At 40.9% G+C, this 11,447-nt stretch overlaps 1 pseudogene; it reads right to left on the reverse strand.

Moving 5' to 3' along the window:
• Positions 1–5,629: 5,629 nt before the first annotated feature.
• On the reverse strand, positions 5,630–7,540 carry LOC115286587 (annotated as a pseudogene).
• Positions 7,541–11,447: the final 3,907 nt, after the last annotated feature.

Here is an 11,447-nt window from a genome sequence, read left to right on the forward strand (position 1 = left end):
AAGGGCATAAAGGGGGATATAATTGAGATAGGCACTACAACCCTAAGACAACAGATATGAGCCATTGGCTTTACCCTAACCACCTTTCACCACTGGGTCAGGGAATGATTATATGCAAATCTGACCACAGACGCTCAACCCCTTTAAACCAGGAGATGCAATATGGATAAAGGAATGAAATGTCCAACCCCTAAAACCCCTCAGAAGGAGCCTGTTTGCCATCATTTTGTCCACTCCTACTGCAGTAAAAGATAAGTGATGTGGGTCGGTGGATTCACTACAGCAGAGTGAAGCTGGCATCTCCAAACCGGGGTTTGTATTCCTGATCCATCAATGCTGTGCAAGCTGTGTATATAAAACAAGTAATCTGCAACTCCAGAAGCTCCAGAAGACGGCAGCCCTGCTGGAGTCACTGCAGAAGCTGACTAATCTATGCATGGCAGAAGCTTGAGGAATTGATGGTTAGGTGAAACAAAAGACTGTCCTTGTTTTTCTGTTTCTTTATGGGGATGTGCTGTCCGGCCTTGTTTCTCACTATTATTGTGGTTCTGCCTCTACTCTTTGCCATCCATAAGATTGGCCCAGGCCACCTTGATCCGCTGGAAATGTGACTGTATACACTCACCTTCCCTTTGAAGATAGGGTAGTTTATTGGTACCAACGAGGGAAAACAATGGTTGTAAGAGATAGAAAATTAGACCTCCACAAACCTTACAGTAAAACAAAATACTCCAGTCCTACTACTGGGGTTTGACTTCTCAAAACCTCCATTATTGTGAAAAACTGTCTTGGAGGAAAATTTAACCATTGTCACCTTGAACCAGATCCCCACCCCTTGTTCTAACTTCTCTCATCCTCCAAGAGGCCTGAGACCATGTCAACACAGCCATCAAATGGCAGGTCCTGGGTGGACTGTACTATATATGTGGAAGGACAGCCTATGTTTCACTTCCCTCAGTCTGATTATAGTCATATGTGCTGGAAACTATTCCTCCATCTTTCTTCCTGCTTCTACTTGCCAGAGAAAAACATTGGGGGTTCAAGTGTATGGTCACAGGGAGACTAAAAAAAAGCAACGTGCCTTACTAATTAACAATTACAAAGATAATAAATTACCTCCAGAAGGTACAATCCAATATTATGGTCCTGCCACCTAGACAGAGGATGGATAGTGGTGCCAATACACTCCCATTTGCATTCTAAACCACATAATTAGCACAAGCAGTTATGAAAAAGACATCCACTCATGTGTTATAAAAAATATAAACCTCTAATCCAAAATGGTACTCTTTGACCCTAAATAGAGGGATTTGAGCATCAAAGGGGGAATGTGGTAGAGTCCTCTCCCTAAGAAAAGAAAAACAAACCTCAAGACGACCTGGCTATAAGTGTATGCGACAACATCCCTCAGGACCTTGTAACAAGAAACCACTTAATCAGACTGCATGTTTGTGTATTACCATATAGGGGAGACAAAGAAGGAAAAAAATATATAAAGCACTATGCCACATGACCCCACTGAGCAGTGCCAGTAGGAATAAAATTGCTTCCTGGAAAGAAAAGCCACAGTGTCAAGCTTTTCTGTGCGACTCCTGCTACATTCTTGTAGCTGCTGGTTTATTTCTTTCGCCTATCAATACAGGGTGTTAGCTGGAGTTTCTTGATTGGGTGTTACAAGGGTGGTCCCTCCTTCTTTGGGCAATGTGTGCCCTTCTATCATCTAATGATTAGTTTTTTCAGACCTGCCTTCTTACACTTGTTCATTGAGAAAACCATGAGCTTGGCAGGATATAGTGATTGAATCAAGACCTGTGTCACAATTTCCTGTAACTCTCCCTTCCCAAACCCCATAAAGAGCCCCACCTGCCTTTGTTCGAGGCTCTCAGCATGAATCCACTGCGCTGGTAAAGTCCAGCTGGCTCGGCCAGCTTAAACTCGTAATAAAGCCCTTTCTTCTCTTTATTCCCAGAATTATCCAATTTTCATCTGAAATGAAGATCTTTGGCTTTCTGTGTATCCATTTCCACTCCCCCTTTGCTCTTTTTTTAAGTAAGGCCCCACTGTGGGGAATTCAAGGCCAGACCTGAGAGCAATGTCCTCTCATATTCATTGAGGTTAATAGCTAAGTCATCCTGACTCTGGCATAGGTTAGGCAAAAAACCTCTGGGGACTTGCCTTTTAGAAATATTTGGCCATGAAAAAGACATAAGGCACTTGAAGGTGCCAGATGAAATATTGGTGTGTAGGCAAAGCCAGAGAATAGGGAACTGTGGGGAGAAGAGCAACAGAGTTGGTCAGTTTCTTATCAGTTTTATCCTATTCTGGAATGAAGACTTTTGACCCATCATGTATCCATTCTGATCCCCTAGCTGTTTTTCTCAGGAGATCTTGAGTTACATTGAAATGTGGTATGGCTTTCACTCCCACAGCAAATGCTCAGGGATTGGAGGCCAGTTGCCACTCGATTCCAATGCTAGCCTAGAGCAGTCAGTTTCTGATTTCCGCCAAGAACGATGAACTACCTGCTACTCTCCTTGTGGGGTTTGGCTTTGATGGTTCCCTATTATGCCTCCCTTCTGGGCTTCTTCAGATGACTTCATATGAAAAAGCAAACGGTGGGGTGCCTGGGTGAATCAATCGGTCAAGCAGCTGACTTCGGCTCAGGTCATGATCTCACGGTTCGTGGGTTCAAGCCTGTATCAGGCTTTGTGCCAACAGCTCAGAGCCTGGACCCTTCTTCTGATTTGCTTTCTCTTTCTCTCTCTGCCCCTTAGCAAGCTCTGTCTCTGTCTCTTTAAAAATATACATCTAAAAAAAAGCAAATGGTTACTAGATGGGCATTTAGCTTCCAGAATTGGCCAGTGCATTGGCCGTTCAAGGAATACTTCCACCGAGCTTGCATCCAAAGACATGTGTCAAAACCGGTTACACCAAAACCACTGGCCAAGCACCAAGCACCTAGGGACTAAAGACCTTCTTTTATTTGGTAGGGCAGGGCCTGATAGCTCTCACTGAGCAGAGAAGCAGAATGAGAGTTTGCAGACTATCTCAAGACACTAGCTAAGTGATTTATGGCCCCATTGTTACTAAAGGAGAACAGAAAATTGTCAAAAATACAGCAAGGGGAAGGAAATGGCCACCAGATAAGCCAGATCCTGACATTTCCAGTGCGAATGGGGATCCACTCGGAAAGAAAATGTCTTGATTCATTTTAGGCCAGAAGGAGGCAAGCTTCCTGCCCAAATCTCTGGCCCAGCTGATTCACCAAACATCCTCTGCTGGTCCCCTTCAAATGCCTTGGGTCTCCGAATGGCCAAATACTCTGGCAACCCAGTGAATTAATAAAGAAGGAACCCTGTGGCAAAAAGTATCCCCAGTCACGAGGCCTAGACCAGACTTCCTAGTGGAAGGCAGAGGATAGAACTCTTGAGACACAGTCTATGACAGGTTGAGGGAAGAAACTTGTTTCTTCAAGAGAGCAGATACATGTTAAGGTGGATAAGGAGGGCTGGAGTTCTGCAGACTTTGGATGGGGAAATCTATGGAGAAGGGCATGTCCAGCAACAGCAGCTGGCAATCTGGCCCAAAAAAGAAGAAACACCAGAGGGCTTAGGCAAAAGCACCCTTTAGTGTCTCCATCTGGGAACCCTGTCAGCAACAGGCCTGTCTTCTCCCTTCAGAAGGAACTAGAAACGCCCTTGGATTTGGCCGGTTTTTTTGTTTGGTTTTTTTGCTTTTCCCATCATAAAATGGAGTAGGTAGTGACAGTGCTATAGCTGGGAGCTTCCTCCAGCTGTGGCTCTAACGTGTAGAGAGGGGCATTGGTGCCCTCTTTATGAATACGTGACCAGTTGTGCTGATCAGCTTCTGGAACTTACTGCTCTAGTGTGAACTGTCTGTTATTCAGAAGGGAAATACCACAATCAAGCAGAGCAAGGAGGTGAGCTGTCTCCACCTCTTGCTTCCAACAACTGCATACCAAGCTCAGGAATAGAAGTCTCTTCTTCGTTGGGCTATCTGATGATCCTGGCTGTTACTGAGTGGGTGACCCAGTGGTAACCCGACGCCCATCCCTGGATTCCTGCTGAGTGCCAGCTCCATGGCTCAGAGTGAAAGAAGAGGCAGTCAGAAACACAGGAATGGCTTTATCCAGGATCAAAGAGCATTCAATATTCCCATCCAATGGGAATGCAATCAATGTGGAAAGGAGGTGTTTATCTGCATTTACCCTAGACCCAGCAAGGTAGTCACTCCCCACCAATACATCTGGCCCAATCCACCACAGAGCTTTCAGCTGGATCCCTTCTGATGTCCTAGGGGCTGGATGTCCATGAAACCAAAAGGCCTGGGCTCCTCAAACAATGGTCAACAAGTCACAATAGTGCAATAGGTAGAAAATAAAAAACCACATCAAACAGGTGCTGAAAATAAGTAGCAACTAGGAAAGGACAGAGTCATGTGGGGAATTTGTTTCCATCACCTTGAGTGTGTGGGGCTTATCTTCACAGCCATGAAAGTTGACCTACCTCACGGTGCCATTCATTCAGACTAAGCGTGACTGACAAAGATGCCCGAGAGCTGATCTCCCAGATGCCTCAGTCACCAATAAAGTTGCAGAAGCAAGAAAATGGGGTCAGGGATCTCAACTATCATTTAAAGCAAAAGTTTTTTTCTATTGTTTAATCTTGTCAATTGGGAATGCTTCAGCAGGTTCACTGAGATCATAGGATATGGGTAATTGAACACTTTTGTTTAAGAACATATATGGCTGATTCAGGCAAAGAGACTTTTACATTCTAGCCCAAGCAAGCAATCTAAGTCATCCTGTTTTTAATGGAAGATCAGTCACCAAAGAAGATCTCTGGGTTAAGAAACCCATCCTCTGTGATGATGCCTTACGTCGGGCACTTACCTTTGATCGACTGGACGAAAACCATGTGCTGACCTCCAGCAGCAAGGAGCCTGCAGGAGCAGGGCTGTTGCTCTTCCACGGGGAACGCTGCCCCGGGGCCAATTGGTGGGCTCACTGGCAGCTCTGCGTGTAATGGGTCAGGCAATCCTGTGACTCAGGCTCATCGACTGGGATTTAGGGCTGTCAGAGGAGAGGGACAAGGGTGGGCAATGGTAACCTCAGTAAGAGCCATTCTGGCCATTCAGGATATCAGAGGAAGCTCCCCATTATAGAACCTGCACCGAGAAGGTGTAAAAGGCACAAGCAAGAGTGACTAGTAAGCAGAGATCCCAGAGGGTGACACTAGAGGGCAATCCACTAGGCAGGAACAGGATTTACCTTGAATGAAAGAACGAGATCTTGATTCTGCTGTAATAAAAAGCAAAGACAGAGTATTTTTGGTTTAAACAGAAGCCACTTAAGGGTTAAAATAGTTTTTAGTTGACAAAGAAAATTAAACTTCAAATAAGCTGACACTGGAAAACTCGTCTGTCCGCTACAAGTGTGTGCACTGCTTTGTCCTCCCATGTAACCTGAGCCTGACGGAGAAGTCATACATGTGAGAGAAGGGAGAGTCTGAGGAGAAAAGGCATCTTTACAGGATATACAGCAGAGTGATGCACTCTGAGTCTCGGGATTACACAGTAAGATGAACAGGTCTCTTCGGCTCTGGGCTGATCAGATGGCCGTCTCCTTCCTGTCTTTGCTCGCTGATGGCTGGGCCTGTCCTTGCCCGCCTCTAGCTGCTCCTTAGCCCCTCTCAACTCTGGGCTTCATCCCTGGGCGGCTGGAAGGCACCCCCATGCTTCTCGGGCTCCTCATCTGCTGCCCTGGCAGCCCACTGCAGCTGAAGCAGACTGGGCTGCACCCGCAGCTCCATGATGGCCTCTCGCTCTTCACGAATTCCTTGATTCCAAAGATTGTTCCTTATTTCTGGCTCTTCTTCCTGCCTCTGCAGGTCCTCCAGGATGATCAGCAGCTCCTCTTTGTCCTCACTCTCACTCTCGCTGTCGGAGGAGTACTCCTCTCGGTTTTGCTGTGGCATGCTGCTGGCGGCTCTGGATTTCAGCAATCTTAGCTCTGAGGCAAGTGATCTCTTCTTTTTCAGAGGCAATCTGTCAGCGTAGAAACTGCTTCATGGCTAGAAGCTCCTACTGTTCAGTCAGGATCTCGTTCTCCTGAGCAAGGGGAATATTTATGACTTCTTCATTTTCACTCATTTCTCCTTTGGAAATATCCTCTTTTGAAAGACTGGTCTCTTGTTTCTTGGTTTCACACTCTTGTCTCTTAGCTTCTCTTAGTTTCCTTTTGAGGGCTGTCAAAATTCTTTGTACTTCCATAACCTTTCTTCTTTAGATAAATCCTTTATCCCAGCCTGCAAATCTCGATGTAAACAATTTAAAAGAAACGCCTGTCTTCTGATCTCCTCCTTGATGTTCTCCTGGGTCTCTGGCAGTGTAGGCATGGTGGCCATGTTAGACCATAGAAGAGATTTTGTCACTTGCTTTAGTATACATTTCCAAAGAGCTCTTGCACGTATGTGAAAAACACATATAGGACACGATTGTTAATTTGAACAGTTTGGGTGAACACTATAGAAATATTCTGTATATTCATTTTTGTTTCCAGGTCCTTTGTGATAACGTGGTCCATGTACACAATCAGCCATGAAATCAGAAGATAGTTACATTCTGGCAGTTCTTCGAGCAAACGCTGGAATTCCTGCACCTTCTCACTCTCTGTGTTCCTCCCACAAGCCTCTTCAAAGCGAGTCATCAGCTTTTTGGTAAGCAGATTCTCCAGAAGGTCTCACAAATACTGCTTCAACAAACTGGCTACGGTGTTAGGCTCATATTCTTCCAAATTTGGAGACTTCTCTGTCATAGGCTGTTTTCAGCTCATCCACCTTTGATTTAATTCCTGAAACTCTATAGATGCCTTCACACTTCATGCCAAACTTCACAGAAAAACGCCGGCAGCTGAATGCCGTCGTACATCATAGTCCTCTCTACTGCATTGGCCAAAGGTACTCCAAAAATGGGTTTGAGATTCAGAACACCAACCTGAGGGGGCTCTGGCTCCTAAATCAGCTTCTTTTCCTTCTACTGTTGAATAACATCAGCTGCTGTCAGGTCTTTTGACTTCTTCTCTTTATGTTTCTCTTCTTTGTGCTTTTCTTTATGTTTTTCCTCTTTGGATTTCTCTTTTATTTCAAAATCTTTCTCTTTCTTTTTAGAAAAGCTGGGCTTCTTAAAAACAAGGATTCTCTTGGACATCTTCATTTTGGAAGGACTTGCAGCTTCATCTCCAGGGCTAGCTTCCTGAAAGGCAGTATGGCCTTCAGCCCTTTTTTCTTTTTTCTAAAATTTTCCTTTTTTCTTCCCATGATCTTTCTCATCATCAGACACTATGTCAAGAGGCTCATGAAGGCTGTCATGGGGAGGCAAGGACTCGTCAGTGCAGATAGAATCCAGGAAACTTGGTAGGGCTGATCTCCTCAGAGCTAGGGGTTCGGGTAAAACCACTGTCATGCTCCACCCTTCGGTACTCACTAGGACTGCTAGTGGAGGGCAGGAAGCACTCAGTCATTCTGCCTCCCTGACGAGACAGTAGGGAGGTTTTCTGTGTTACCTATCCATTACACCAAGCCAAGCCACAGAAGTGCTGCAGCCACTGTAGGCACCTCCTGTGCTGCACCCCTGGCTGGCCTCGAGCGCCTCATTCCCACCCTACCCCAGCCTCCTTCTGTTTACAATGATTCAAAATAGTAGTGATTCTTAAATAAGTCTTCCAACTCATGCTATCATATGAACTTTACCCTTAAAGCAAAACCAAAGAAAAGAATTCAAGAAAACCATTGCCCAATATATCTAGTCAACATAAATACAAAATAATTATAATGATGTAACAGATTTTTAGCAAAACAAACACAAAAGTGTATAAACAGTGCATACTTTATGCACAAGTAGTTTATCTCAAAAATGCAAGGCTTTAAATCCGTATAATCACCTCAGTAGGAACAGGAAAAATGTTTGACGAAATTCAATATCTTGTATTGATAAAATTCTTAGCACATTAAAAAGAGAACTTTCTAAATCTGACAAAAGTCTTCTACAACAACCTACAACTATCATCACACTTCGTGGTGAAAGACTATATATTTTCAGCCTTACTTTGGAATAAAGCAAAGATGTCATTATGGTGACAATACTTATCCTGGAAAGCATCGAGTAATTTATAAAATCATGAAATCACTATGTTGTATACTTGAAACTAATATAATGTATGCCAAGTATACTTACATCATAATTTTTAAGATTTTATTTTTGCCAGTATGATTCATGACATAATTGAAATCCTAGACAGTGCAATAAGGAAAGAAAATACGTAAATAAAATGAAAACTCACTGGAAAAAGGAGAAATAATATTGTTTCTATTTTAAGAGGACATGATTTTCAGGGTGACTGGGTGGCCCAGTTGGTTAAGAATCTAACTGTGGCTCAGAGCATGATCTGACGATTTGTGTTCGAGCCCCAGGTGCTGACAGCTCAGAGCCTGGAGTCTGGTTTGGATTCTGTATTTTTCTCTCTGTGCCCTCCCTCCCTTGGCTCAAGTTCTCTCTCTCTCTCGTTCGCGCTCTCAAAAAAAATTTTAAAAATTTAAAGATGACAGGATTTTAGAAGATTACAGAAAAATATACCAAAAATGGCTATCAGATCTAAAATATGAGTTTAGAATGTCACAAGATACAAGGTCAGTATACCAAAATTAATCCTATTCTATATACTAGCAGTGAACTGATGGAAATTAAAAATCTTAAATAAAACCATTTACATCGGTGACAGGATTTTTAAAATCAACAAATAAGTTCTGAAATTTATATGGAAATGCACATATCTTAAAAGAGCCTTAAAAATTTGGAAGCAAAAAGGGTAAATTACTCTACCTGTTACCAAGACTTACTATAAAGCAATATAAATCAAGGCAGAGTGGTATTATCAAAAGAGTATGTATGAGAACAATTGAAAGAATGATACATCAAAAAATAGACCCACAAACATATGTTCAATTAATTTTGACTAAAGTGAGAAAGTAATTCTATATTTTTTTTTCAACAAATAGTACCAAACAGTTGAATATGTATCTGTCAAAATATAACACACACAACCACACGTAAATAATACCTCACAATGTGGAGAAAACAGTCTAAAATTAATCATAGTTGTAAATGTAAGGGCTTAAATTATAAAACTGCTGGGAGAGGAGGTATGAGAAAATCTTAGTGTCCTTGGATTAAACACATTTTTTTAGGTATGATAACAAAAACATGACCCATAAAAAAAGATAAATAAGACTTCATAAAAAAAAAGAACATTTGCCCTTTGAAAGACACTATTAAGAGAACAACAGGATAAAACAAGGAGAATATATTTGGAAATCTGATAAATCATTTATAATCAAGCCATATGAAAACCTCTTCAAAATTAATAAAAACAAATGATTCAGTTAAACATGGGCAAAATAATTGAACAGATACTAAAGTTATACAAATTACATAAATATATTAAAAAAGTCGAAATCATTTGTCATTAGTCCAATGAACATTAAAACCAAAATGGGATAAGTATACATATTTATCAGAATGACTAAAGTTTTTCTTTAAAACTGAAATCACTCAGTGCTGTGAAGAGGTATTCTCATATTTTGCTGGCAGCAATGTGAACATTTTATAACCACCTTGGGAAATAGTTTGGCAACTTATTACAAAGTTGAACATAACTGACCGTGCAATCTAGGAATCTCAGTTCTAAGTATTTTTCCAAGTGAAATAAAAACATCTTCAAAAAAATATGTCTGCAAATGTTGATAAACAGCTTTAGTCAGAATTGGCCTGGATTGGAAAAAATCCAAACATTCTTCAGCTAGGTAACTGGATAAATAGATCTGTTTTATGGAATACGATGAAGTACTGGCACACACAATAGCAGAGATGGATTTCAAATCCATTCTGATAAGTGAAAGTAGGCTCTATATTGTAAGATCCTCTAAGAGGTAAAGCCCTGGTCCCAGGTAATAGATCTGTAGTTCCCTGGGCCTGAAGGTGGGGTGAGGAGGGGTTAACTACAAATGGCTTATGAGGTAAATTTGAGGGTATTGGTTCAGTTTGTATCCTGACACTGGCTCCCTTAAATTTAGAAGACATACTAAAAGTTATTTAACTTATGTAAATTAAACCTTAATTTAAAAATAAATATATAAAAATTAACCAAAAAGTAGAAATTATACACATATACATAAAATTACATTTTGTAGCCACGTTTGATTAATTGACTAATTTTAAACCCACAACCCATCATACAAACAATGTGTTATGGATGGATGATGGCAAAATTAAGCTTTTAAACTGATAATTCCTGTCTCCAAAAGCAAATTTAATACATGTAAGAGAATTTATGGGACTTTCTGAATGTGGTTACTGGCTTCTCTTTTAAACAAATTATCCCACTGAGGAAATTGAAATCACATTTTCTAATGAATACGTTGTATTCCATTATGTTGATTTACCAGGGTTTGTTTAACCATATCTTATTGGTAAACATTTATGTTATTTTTAAGTTCCTCAGTATCATAAATATTATTTAAGAATATATTTCAACGTAAGTATTCTGAATCTCTATTTCTAAAATTTAATGTGATGTTTCAGGGTTCAGAAGATGGATTTTTTCAAGATGTTTTAACTATAGGAAAAATAGACAAGATCTTGTGCCAGAATGAACTTATGATGCATTTAAACAGTCCATAATTATGCAGATAGTCAATACTGAGCTGGAATTATAATCCGTTCATTTTTGTCTCAGAACCTGCTTCTAGACAAATATACAGAAAGTCTTGAATTCAAATAACCATCAAGACCAGAAAGGTTCACATAAGAAAGTGGTGCACACCACGTAAAGGACAAGTGAGCTGAGGGACAATGGCTTGCCTATAAACGCTGTTAATCTACACCCAATTGTTGACTTGTAAGAACACAGACCAGACTGGAAAAACCTGAGAAAGAAAATATGTTATTATTTAAAAGGTTGATAACTTTTTAAAACTTTTTAAAATAAAAAAAAAACCTCTGTATTTGGGTACTTTTGTGGGGTGAATCTGGTCCAGCTGGTAATTTATGCTATCGTTACCAGTTTGCCATCTTGAACTGTTGATGTTATATTTTAATAAAAGTTACTCAAAGAAAATGTGACCAGTGAAACGTGTTGCAAAGTGACTGCCCTAGAATCTATAGCTTCATGGTCAATATATTAATATCTCTTTTCATTTAATTTTATTTTGGTGTTTCTAAATAATAATAGATGAGTGCTCTGTACTTGTACTTGCTATGTAGCCATGATATAGGGACATTACTGATTCTTTTGAATGTGGATTACATATTCTCATTCCCTTCTACTATGAATGAAAGGCTTCTCTGAACCAGCTGCAGGAACCACACTAAAA

This window comes from Suricata suricatta, chromosome 3, assembly GCF_006229205.1.
Source record: "Suricata suricatta isolate VVHF042 chromosome 3, meerkat_22Aug2017_6uvM2_HiC, whole genome shotgun sequence".
In the NCBI taxonomy this organism is placed as follows: domain Eukaryota; kingdom Metazoa; phylum Chordata; class Mammalia; order Carnivora; family Herpestidae; genus Suricata; species Suricata suricatta.